This window comes from Oncorhynchus mykiss, chromosome 7, assembly GCF_057628025.1.
Source record: "Oncorhynchus mykiss isolate SJ-2025 chromosome 7, ASM5762802v1, whole genome shotgun sequence".
In the NCBI taxonomy this organism is placed as follows: domain Eukaryota; kingdom Metazoa; phylum Chordata; class Actinopteri; order Salmoniformes; family Salmonidae; genus Oncorhynchus; species Oncorhynchus mykiss.
This window is the reverse complement of record NC_143028.1, coordinates 20,513,797-20,525,938: the sequence shown is the minus strand read 5'-3', so window position 1 is coordinate 20,525,938 and position 12,142 is coordinate 20,513,797. Positions and strand designations below refer to the sequence as shown.

General features: G+C 44.9%; 1 protein-coding gene across 4 annotated transcripts in view; it reads left to right on the top strand.

Moving 5' to 3' along the window:
* Positions 1-12,142, top strand: part of pard3ba (par-3 family cell polarity regulator beta a) — a 184,761-nt gene that overhangs the window by 131,060 nt on the left and 41,559 nt on the right. The gene's annotated exons all lie outside the window — the stretch shown is intronic.

Sequence of the window (12,142 nt, the reverse complement as noted above, 5' to 3'; positions counted from 1 at the left end):
CATACAGGAAGGTAGCTCTCCGGGAATAGGGTTGGAGAGCCCTGCACTAGTTCTAAGCTAAGAATGATCTTGCTGAGATTTAGGGTAAATGTGGTACTGTATAGTAAAAAGATGGTTATCGATCTAGTCTTGTTATTACACCGTAGAAGTTCAAAGATTTGTCATTCGATTGCGATGCGATCAATGTCTATCGATTTTAGGCCCTCGGATAAGAATCCAATCGTCCAGCATGTCAGTGGTAATGGTGGGGAGATGTACACAGTTAACATCTGGCTTGGTAGCAGGATGGACACACACACACACACACACACACACGCACAACCTTTTACTTGGTTTGTTTCTGGGAGGGTTGTTGGTTGCAGGTGGGAGATGGAGAGGTCACAGGACAGGGCTGTTGTTATTGGACCTCTTATCACACACGCACACAGATATGCATGCACACACATGCACACACACACGTATGAATGCACGCACATTGGCACAGTGTGCATACAAACAATTACAGGAAAGGGCTGTTGAAATCCAATTGGTAGTTACGATCTTGTCTCATTGCTGGAACTCCCCAACGGACTCGGGAGAGGCGATGGTCGAGAGTCATGCATCTTAACTACTTCTTAACACACTGCTCGCTTAGCCCGGGAGCCAGCCACACCAATGGGTCGAAAGAAACAGTCCAACTGAAAACCGAAGTCAACGTGCAGGCGCCGGCCCGCCACAAGGAGTCGCTAGAGCACGATGAGATAAGGAAACCCCCCCCCTGCCAAACCCTCCACTAACCTGGACACTGCGTCGTCCCATGGGGCTCCCGGTCTGTAGTGGCGTCTCAGAACTCCGATGCAGTGCTTTAGTCCTCGACGCCACTCGGGAGACCCTTCACACACACACACACACAGACTTGCAAGTGCACACACACACACATCCATGCTCACACACTCACACACTAACCACACTCACACTTTCTCTCACTCTCACTTACACTCACCACACACACACTCCATCACACACTCTCTCGCTCTCCAGCTTGTTCGAGACATAGCCTAGTGCGCTCTCTGACTACTCACTGGGTTGAAGGCTTTAGCCAGGACATTCTTGAACCGTTTGACTGAATCAAAATTCCGGGAAACATTTACATTGCAATTCAACATCCAGCCAAGTGCAGCCTTAAGCGCAGAGTGCAGCTGGAGCAGAAGTGGAGGGCAAGACACTTAAACGCTCCCAGATTTCCCACCAAACACAGGCTCGGTTCACTCTGGCCTGATGATTGCATGTGAACTATGACTTAATTAGCTGGAATATGGCGTAGCTCCAAATCTGCATCCCAAATGGCACCCAAGTCTCTATATATGGCACTACTTCTGAGCAGGGCCCATAGGGCTGTGGTCAAAAGTAGTGCACCATATCGGGAACCGGGTGCCATTAGAAACACATCCAATCTAATTGTAGATCACAAATGTTGTTTTACTCTGAAGGCAGTATTTCAAACTGGGAAAAATTAAGACACGTGATTCCAATTCCCCTCTGATCGAAAGCGTGTAGCGGGACCGATGCATTTTTTTTCATGGCCGTTATTGTTGCTATGCATGTACTGTAGTATTTTTTGGGGTGGCCAGATCCTTTGTTTGTGTAGGCAGGACTTCCACAAGCCATTGTGTTATTTGGACTTATTTGGACTCAACAGGGCTATTCTGAAATCAAAATACTGACAGTGCCAATATTAGCTGGATTATTGCATGTTTCTCTTTATATTGCTCTTTCTTTGTCCTGAGTTTCTTTATTTCGCTCTTTCCCTCTTTTTTTGTTCCCTTTTCCTTTTAATTTCATCTGTTCTCTCATTCTGAGAGGACAACAGTATGGTATCTACATTCACAAAATCTAGTCGATACTTCCATCGCAGCTGCACTCCCCCCACCGCCATCCACGCACTCCTACACACTTCATATTCATACAACCCCCCCCCCCCCCCCAACCATAAAGACAGTCTTCGATGCGAGATGACTGGTTGTCCCTTCGGTACCTACAGTAGTAGAGATTGAAGTGTCCTTGCTGAGCGAACCGCCTGAGGGAGTTTCGGCATTGACAGGCCTTTTGAAGATCAGCCACATTACTCGTCAGCCACGTGAGACTCCTCACCGTGTGCATACATATACAGTACACTCTCTCATAGGCTCTTATGAAAGATGTGTACGGTATGTTCAGTACAGAGACTGGTGTGGCAGCTTTTTCAAAGTGCCGGTGGAGCCTAGAAATGACTACGTATTCTCATGGGTATATGTGCAAGATGTCTACATTTTCTGTATGTTGAGGTGTCTCAATGGTCCTGTCAACACGAGCCTGCCTGTTTTGAGGTCCTCTTCCTGACTGTAGCTGACTGGCAGGGCCCGAATACCCAACCCGTAATTGTGTTCTCAATAGTAGGCTGATTGGGTATGCGAAAATAGGACGTTTTATAGTAAGTGACATTTATAAAGTTTTGTGCGCTTCAAATGCCAAGATGTCATGCTCATTTCAGATTTTCATCTAGTACGATTTCGCTGCATGCTATTAAGGAAAGAAATCGTCTTTTCTGACCCACGTGTGTTTGACAGCAGCTGATAACGAGATAATAATCAGATGAGAGCAGTTCCACAGTTACATTTTAAGGTGAAAAATCTTTGTATGTTAAACCAAAACCAATCATTGCAAAGTCAAACAAACCTTAACTCTACGCACAAGGACTACTTTTAACAATTTCCCCCCATAAAATATATGTATATATTAAAATGACACGAAGAACAGCGCAGATGCAGAGTTGGGTAACAGAATGACAGTTTGTGCTGTTTGTGCCGTCATTCTGTTTCCAAACTTTGCATCTGCGCTGTTCTTCATGTAAATGTGTTTTTGTGAAACGTTCCGTGGAAATATGATGAAAGTCGTTCTTGTGTATAGAGGTACATGGTTCAACTTTCTTTTTCTTTTCCCCTTAAGGGTTGGATCAGCTAAATATTGAGGAAAGAATATTGGTTCCATCAATGTAATTGTCTGCATCATTTCCAATCCCCCATATATTTTTGGGGTAAATATATATATCCATACACACATGCATACATATACACATATAAACATACACATACCTATATAGACATACATACTTTTTTAAAGAATATACCTTTATTATTATTCCCCGCTAACCCTCCCACCGATCCCCCAAATGGACTAAACTAATAAACACTTCGGCTTTTACCTTCATTTTATACATCTTATACACATTTTACATACACAGTCTATTTTACAATAGTTATATTTTGTTTGTTTTTAGTCCTCCCTCTATTTCTGATGTCCATCCAGTTTGATTTCTATTTGGAACTATGCTATTTCACAAAAGTTCTGAACATATATACATTTTACAGACCCCGTATGTTTTCCATGTTTTATCTTGCTATTAGTCCCACCCTTCAGCTCCATTCAACCTCTCCCATCTATCTCTCAACATCATCCAGTCCCACCCTTCAGCTCCATTCAACCTCTCCCATCTATCTCTCAACATCATCCAGTCCCACCTTTCAGCTCCATTCAACCTCTCCCATCTATCTCTCAACATCATCCATTTTGGATTTCTATTTGCCATATATTTGTGCTGTGATGCTTCACAAAAGAATTGAACCTTCCTATTCGCATGGATTATACAGATTGTAAATTATAAATAAACATTTTTGGTAAAATAATGATTATATTATTGATTGATTGACTATGGCTTTTCAAATCACCTAGTATTGCTGTCTGCAGCGTTAGTTCTAGGCAAATGTTGCAATTCTTCATCCATTCCTGGACCTGTGACCAAAAACGAGCTGGACAATGGACAATACCAAAATAAATGATCTAATGTCTCTGCCTCCTCACAGCAGAATCTGCAGAGCTGGGACGATTGTATCCCCCATATATATAACATTCTATTAGTTGCAAGAATTTTGTATAGTAATATAAATTTTAAAAAATGTGCATCCGGCGTTGGTTCGTGGTTCAACTTTGCAATCATTGGTTTTTGTTTGGCTTCCATATTAAAGTAAAAAATGGGAGTCTCCGTCTCTTTGTGTTACCAAGGAATTACCCATAAGGAGACTCGTTGTGCCAAAAGGAATGAATGGCACCAGACCTCCACAATTGCGCATCAGTGGATGCATTCTCAGTATGGGTGAGTCTAGTATGATGATATTTGTTGTACCCAACCCGTCATTTTATGTGGTATTATAAGTACACAGTATTTTGTTTAGTAAGTAGTAGCAAAGACCGATTCCGGACACGGCCTGTGTGTATGTATGTATCCGTACATTTGTCTGTGTATTTGTGTGGCTGTATGTTAGTTGTATTTACTCGTCTGCCTGATCACAGCTTCCATAACAGGCACTTTCCTGTGAGCTGTGTGTGTGTGCGTGTCCTTATACTGTTGTGCACCCGGTCTTTCTATCCCATTCTGCTTCCCCTCTCTCTCCGTCACCCTCCCCTCCCTTCCCCACCTCTTCTGCCCGTCACTCCGGCTCAGAGTGGCTGTCACTAAGGCCTTCAGTGTGACAGACAGACAGGACACGGCCGTCCCCACTGCTATTGCCAATTTGGGGACATGAAAGCCTTGCGCGCTGATCCGCTGTTTACAAATCCCCCTCCGCTCGCGTCGATCCTCTTTCCTCTCTTTCTCTCCCTCTTCCCGGGGACGGATGAAATCCGACAGGGAGCCAAGCCAATTAGCGGGGCCTGTTTCCATCATTTCCATCAGAAAGCCCAGTATGTGGTTGTGTTATCCTAAAGGATGGGTGCCATAGACGGACAACACCCTCCTCAGACCTACTGTAAACCCCCCCCATATATGGCCTGCATCCCGATTTGCCACCCTTCTCCCGAAGTGTCCACTTGCACTTTTTCCATTGTGGATTTGACAATTGTGGAAAACTCCCTTCGGCCAATGCTTACACCAATCCAAGGCTTTTAAATCCATGACAGAGTGTGTGCAAGGGCACACCTTGGGTGATTTGGAAACTAGTTCTTGTAAGTGGACTAGAGTGATGCTGGAGTTGTAGGACGTGTTTAGATCTGTTTACGTGTCGGTGACATTAAGCTGTGACGAGCTGAAGCTGAGATGTTTCTCTTAACCGTAATGTTGTTAGCTAAGTTTGTCATGGTTTGCTCACGTCACGGGTTGACCTTGTTGACGCTTTGAAGGCCGGTGGCTTTTTGTCCTCACAGGAGGGGATTTGTTGACCTTGAAAACATGTCAAGTTGTCTTGGAGATGTTTTTGTCTGTATGTTTTTTTTTTGTGCGTCTGTTTGCAGGTTGTATTTACACCCAAGTTTGTCTCACCACTCATCCTGTGGGTAAAGGATTTACTATAACTATCATCTTTGAGTACTCAGGGCAGTAGTTCTCATTCCATAGTTTTTTTTTTTCTTCAGATTTATGGAATGTTAATTTAAAAACCAGTCCAATGTCCACCAGCAACCACCAGCCAAATTGCCTCCTCCCTGAAAATGTTTTGTCGTTCTGAGGCACGGCGCATCCTGTATCCTATACCTCTGACATGGCGCAATTCAAATTTCTAACTTTCCTATGGACGTCAACAGAGGGTCGCGCTATCGAGGTGCACAGCCCGAGAAAAACAAATGAGATGTATGTTTTGCCTCATGTTGGACTGCTTCCTGAAATGATTTGGTCATTTACTTGTTGCTGTGGTGACCTGTCAATCAAGCATTAGAGGGATTTTGGAAGAAGAACAAAAAAACAGCCGAAGAAAGGAAAATCCCCATGCATATATATCAGCTACTAAACAGGCAGGCTTCTTCTTTCCTGTAGAGCGTAGCTCCCTTAGTACAACACCATTTGTCTATGTCAAGAGGTTTGGACCTCTTGGGGTAATGGCTTGGGCTTTGGCCTGACAAAACAAAAGGCAGTGGGTTCAAGTCCTTTTATGTCTAATCCCGGATTCAGTGCAATATATTGGCATGTACGATGATAGATAACAAGACAAGTGGCTTCGGGATAAGTATATATGGACGTCTGGATATTCCAGACATATCGATATGGCTAGACGAAAACACCGGTCAACCTCAGACGACGGATGCTCATCATCGACCAATGAAAGCAGCTCATTGAGCCATCGGGGAGTTGTCTCCTGGTCATCTGATCTCCAGCACTTCAGGTCCTTCACTTATCTGGCTGAGTTTGACGTTGCAGGCGAGTCGAGACTGACTGATCTACGAGTCTCCTTGCATCATAAGTAGCTACTCAATATTATTTGTAGATCGGTCACAATTCACCCATGATGCATCACGGTTTTGATTCTATTAATCATGGCCTATGTCTTCATGGAGGCTGATCCACCAATGAAAGAAGCTCATTAGACCTCTTCAACCAATGTAAGAAGCCCGTTGACCTATCAGGAAGTTGTCTCCTGGTCATCTGATCCACAGACCTTCATCCAGCAACATGGAGGCTCATCGACCAATGGAAAAAAAGCCGATTGAGCCATCAAGAAGTTGTCACCTTTTACTGGTCATCTGATCTCATTGCTTCAGGTCATTCACTCTATCTTCATCCAGCAGCAAAGGATGCCAGGAAGCGATTACACCTCTTCCAATGGCCGCCATCCCGTCATCAAGCTCAATGTGATCGATGGGCTTCCTCTGCCATTAGGTGTCTGCCGGCCATCTGTCCGTGTGTGTGTGTGTGTGTGTGACATTCCTCCCTCACAGGAAAAGATTAAGTGGCTCTTATGAGGTCTAAGGAGAAGGGCAGGAGTGGTCACAGCACGTTAACCTCTAATCCTGCCCTTTTCATGGGGTAGGAATGCTGTCTGCAGGGGGGAGTTGGGGATATGGAGGGTCACACTGCTTTCTTCTCTCATTTTCTTCCTTGGACTACTTGTTTTGAAATCAAAGTGCAGTGCAATTATTGGCTGGCCAATGGTGCCTCTTTCTCTCGCTCTCTCTTTTCCCTTTCTCTGTCACACACATTCTCTCTTTCCTCCCCCTCTGTCTTTCATTACACCTGCTCACTGCTTGTTCGGGTCTATGTCATTGTTCTGGTGTGTCTGAATCCTCAACACCTTTAGTAGTCTGGATGGAGTCGTTCTAATTGGGACCTTTTGATCAGTCACTCTCACCCAGCGGTATCTCTTCATCCCGGATTCTGTGTGCTGTCCTGGACTCGATGACTGGCTCAAACAGTGCTTGGATAAACACACACACACACACACCAAAGATCACTTTCTCCCTCCCAAATGAGTGTGAAAGTAAGATGTGTAACTGACTCGTTAAATATTCATTTGTTTTTGACAGAAGTGGGGGGAAAAGGAGACAAGACAAATTGCCTGGAGCTAGTGCTTTGTGCATGAATCGTTAAAATATGCCAGAAATCAGAAACGCAAACAACTAAAATAAAGCCCATATTTCACGTGCCGCCCTTGGGTGACAGATGCATCTCTCACTCTGTGGCCGTCAGAGAGGGAGCGCCCCCCTCCCTCTCTCCTCTCATTCCTCTCTCGGGCTAAGCAGTCTGATTGACATGGCATTACACCCGGGACTGGCCAGACCCTGTTTAAAGATGCACACTCACATCTTTCACTTTTCTCACACACACACACACCTTTCACTTTTCTCACAGACACACCATACACCTTTCACTTCACACGTACACACTCTTCCCACATTAATTAAGACACTCCTGAGAACATTATCTATCACACCAGTCAGAACTCACACCCCGAAAACATCTTTCTCCGTCTCGTCTCGCTCAACTCACTATCTGCTTACTTCCCTGGTTCTTCGTCCATTCCCTATTCTCTTCATACTTTTGTGTTTTCATTTCTTCGACTGTGCATCGGAGGCTCCTGTATGTCTAGATTTGGTCTGGGCGTGCTATTGGATGTCCATGCAGCCGGATGTGTTGCGGGCGCACGCGGTGTGCGTGTGCTTGCATGCGTATTGCATCCAGCGAGAAACGGATAAATCAATAACAACACGGAACATTATTGGCCTACAGCTGAACTAATCGTCGTTTCACTCGAAGCTCGCTTCAACACCATCTTTGCTCGACAGCAGTGGCGGTTCTAACGGCAATAGATTGATCTGGGAGGGTGGTTATGATCTATTTGGTCGTATAACTCTTAATACGAAGTGTTAATGGGAGGTGATTTAGCCCAAATTGCCGCCTGCTGCAGTATGCATATGGAGAGAAATAAGATAAATAGATTTAATTATGCCCAGTGGGAATAGTGAGAGACGAGAGACTCTGTTTTAATTATTGAAGGGGGGGGGGCGTAGCTTTCTGCTGCCAGGAAGGAGCTGTGATTAGCTTCTCACGCTGTCAATCGGGGGAAGAAGAAGGTAGAGAGGGGTATAGTGAGGAAGTGTGTGGAGGGTGGCTGAGTTCTGTGTGCTTGTCTCTGTTTTCGAATGGAAGAAAAACAACAAATGAGAGTGATATGACCCCCTGCTTTTAGAAGGAGCGTTTTAATTCTTTCTCAACATACTTGTACACTTCGAGCTTCTTGACTGTCCTCTGCGTGATGTACACTACTGCAGTATTCCAGTGTTCTGTACCAGAAAACACCAAAGAGTCCCTGTTACATCACACCTCTTTATGTTGTTTCTAATTGAACTCATCCCTACTTGTCTCTCTGGCTTCCAAAACTTCCAACTCCACCGAGGTACCGGTAGAAAATACACACAGCAATCTAATTACCGTGATAACATTTATAGGCTGTGAGATGAAGTGTTCTCTCTCTCTATCTCTCTCGCCGCCTCTGGAAGCCTCACTGTTCTCTCTATTTCTAAGCTCCAGCCGTGCCACACTTTCATGGGAGCTTTGGCTTATCCCTCCCCCTCTCTCTCTTTCTTTCTCATTTTCTCTCTCTCTCTCATTCTCTCGTTCATTTTCCATTTGCTCTCTTTCTCTCTCTCTCTCTCTCTCTCTCTCTCTCTCTTCTCTGTCTTCTCTCTCTCGTTGTCGTTCTCGCTCTTTCTCTCCCATCTTGTTATTTTGGTACTCAAAGGCAGATTTTGCAAGGCATTATCCCTGCTTCTTCATGGGTGATCAACTCCTCATCCTCTGGAATGTGTAGGAATGGGTATATCATCATATGTGTATTTCTGTCTCTCTCTCGTGTGTGTGTGTGTGTGTGTGTGTGTGTGTGTGTGTGTGTGTGTGTGCTGCTTCAGCTGGCCTAAGAGGGCAGGCCTACCCACCTGGAACAATGTCTGTGTGTGTGCGCGCATGAAACTGGAAGTGTGCGTGTGTGTGTACACATGCTTGCATGCGTATTGCATATGTAACACCAGACGCACTGCGGGCACATCTCAGCTGTTAGCCTCAATCAATTCCATCATAGATGACAGGCGTCGTCAATGAACTCCCCTGACAGACCGACAGACAGACTGTAAAACTGTCTCCTGACACCATCACTCTTGCCGACTGAATGGCTGTTTAGCTAGTCGTTAGCGCTTCACCGGTAACCAGTTTCCCACTGGCTCCATCCAACAGCGCTGATGGAAGCCTATTTATTTACTGCTCTCTGCTCTCTGCTTGTTGTCACACGGTAAAAAAATAAAAACCAGCTTCATTTCCTGAGCTGCCAACCACGGATGATAATGGAGGAAATGAGTCTAGCACACATACTGGTAAATAGGCTACAGTATGTTTCCTTACTCTGTCTATTTCCCTCCCCCTCCCTTGTACCTCTGTCTCCGTCTCTGTTTCTCCCTCTTTTTCCCTCCCTCCCTCCCTCCCCAGGGAGCCTATTCCACAGGTCGCAGGGCAATTACATCACCCAGGCTGTCTGTGATCTCACTGTGTTTTGAGCCTCATTAGAAAGAAGACACAATCCTTTTATTTTCCTCTCCCCCCCCCCCTTCTCTCACCTACTTCCTCAGAATGTCATGTAATGAGCATGGAGAAGCTTCTGGAAGAGGTGATTAAGGTGATGAGGCAAGGCGCCTTCCAAAAAAGCAGATTTTCACTGGGACTCAACCGGACAGTCTTTTGTCTTGTCATACTTGGACATTTTGGGGATATTGGTTCTAGTTTCTTAATTTCCTCTCACAAGGAGTGTCACTGTCGTAGACCCAAGAGCCATTCTGGTGACTCTGGCGCAAAGGCAGACTAATGATGAGAGCGCTCTGCTACTAATGGTTCCGTTTGGCCCCTTGTGACAGTAGGATCACATTAAACCGCGACACCAATGACCCAGTAACCCAGAGCATCCATCTTACACCATTATGAGAAGGTAATGCAGCCAGTGCTATGATGTAGGTGTTGTGTGTTTTTTAAATGAGATCTCCCACTCTTTGTGCGGCTGTGTGTGGCTCCCAGTGAGCTTTCCCCACACAGAGTGGTGTCTCGGCATCAAACGAGAACAGGAAACGACAACGAGAAATTACATCCGTATTTCTGAACGAACATGATTGCTAAGGACAAAGTTACACAGCGAGATTGGTCGGAGCTGGATTCTGTCTCGCTCAATGCATTTCTGTTGTCGTTGTCTTAAAGCAAATCAGACTTCAAGTCTGACCACCAATTCAGATCTCCACACCACCTGGTTGTCTTGGGAAAATAAATGCTGAATGCTGTACCTTCCCCACGGCAGGTACATACACTGAGTGTACAAAACATCAGGAACATGCTCTCTCCTTGACCAGGTGAAACTATGAGCCCTTATTGATGTTACTTGTTAAATCCACTTCAATCCGTCTAGATGAAGGGTAGGAGACAGGTTAAAGAAGGATTTTTAGGCTTTGATGCACAGATTGTGTATGTGTGCCATTCAGAGGGGGACTCGACGATTCAAAAGATTTAAGTGTCTTTGAACAGGGTATGGTAGTAGGTGCCAGGCACACCGGTTTGATTGTGTCAAGAACCGCAATGCTGCTGGATAGGCTTGGGCGGTATACTGTATACCGGGGTATTTGGGAAAGGACACGGGATGGTTTTCAATACCTTCAAAAAAAGATTGATTTTGAAGTTTTTCAATACATTTTAAATTAGTACCTGCCGTCAACTTGTGCACCTGCCACATCATTTTACATTATGAAGCTTGCCGTAGTTCCTCAGAACAGTTCCGCCAGTTACGTGTTTGTATGCAATTCACTACTAAATGTTTGCCATCAGATATTTTATAATGGCTTTCTGCAATCTGTTTTTCTCCCATTTGCTCCATGTACCCATGTTGCTCTTCCTTTCAGGAAATAATGAATCACAGGTGTTCATTTGCACAATTTCTCTTGTTAACTTAAGCTTGAAAAGGTCTACACATTCAGTAGCTACTAGCTGTGCTTGTATAACTTTGAGCTGGATTTGCCTGTGTTTGCAATTGCTTTGTTCGTTTTCTCTCATTAGCATTTAGCTAACAGCGTCGATATGTAATTTCGCTATTAGATTTTTCACATTTTGTTAGCATTCTGGTAATAGAAGCCCAAAATGCTTTTCTTGTGATTTTAGTGCCCCCTTGTGTGCTATGCCAGTAATACCGTAAAACCCGGAATTAGAGAAGGACGGTAATGATGATATGAAAATCTGCAGTTTCCCGTGTGATGTGAAACGCTCGACAGTTTCCCGTGTGTGTCAAGAATGGTCCACCAGCCAAAGGCCACCCAGCCAACTCACCACAACTGTGGGAAGCATTGGAGTCGACATGGGCAAGAATCCCTGTCGGACGCAATCGACACCTTGCAGAGTTCATGCCCAGGCGAATTGAGGCTGTTCTGAAGGGAAAAGGGGGCGGGTTCTTAATGTTTTGTACACTCAGCATCTATCTAATTGTGAGTCTCTCTCTCTCTCTCTCTCTCTCGCTCTCAAACAGACAGTAGAAGTGGGAGATGCTCTAATTTATGTACACATAATGATCAGGCCAGATGTCGTCCTCCATCACACACGCACTACTGTGTGAAAGAGAGGGACGGGCTCACTTCTCTCATGGAGGGCCAGACTGCCAGTGTCATTGAAGTGTCTGTGAAATAGATACTACTGCCAGCACCATGCTAAGAATGGGCAATCATTTCACCCATTCATAGTACTGTTCTTCTGACAGTGATTCAGTGTCTGCAGGTTGTACGGGAAGCAATGATAGGCTATTTGGGCTTGAAGAAGTGTTTGAAGAAGTGTTGTCAAGCATCTTAGAGTAGT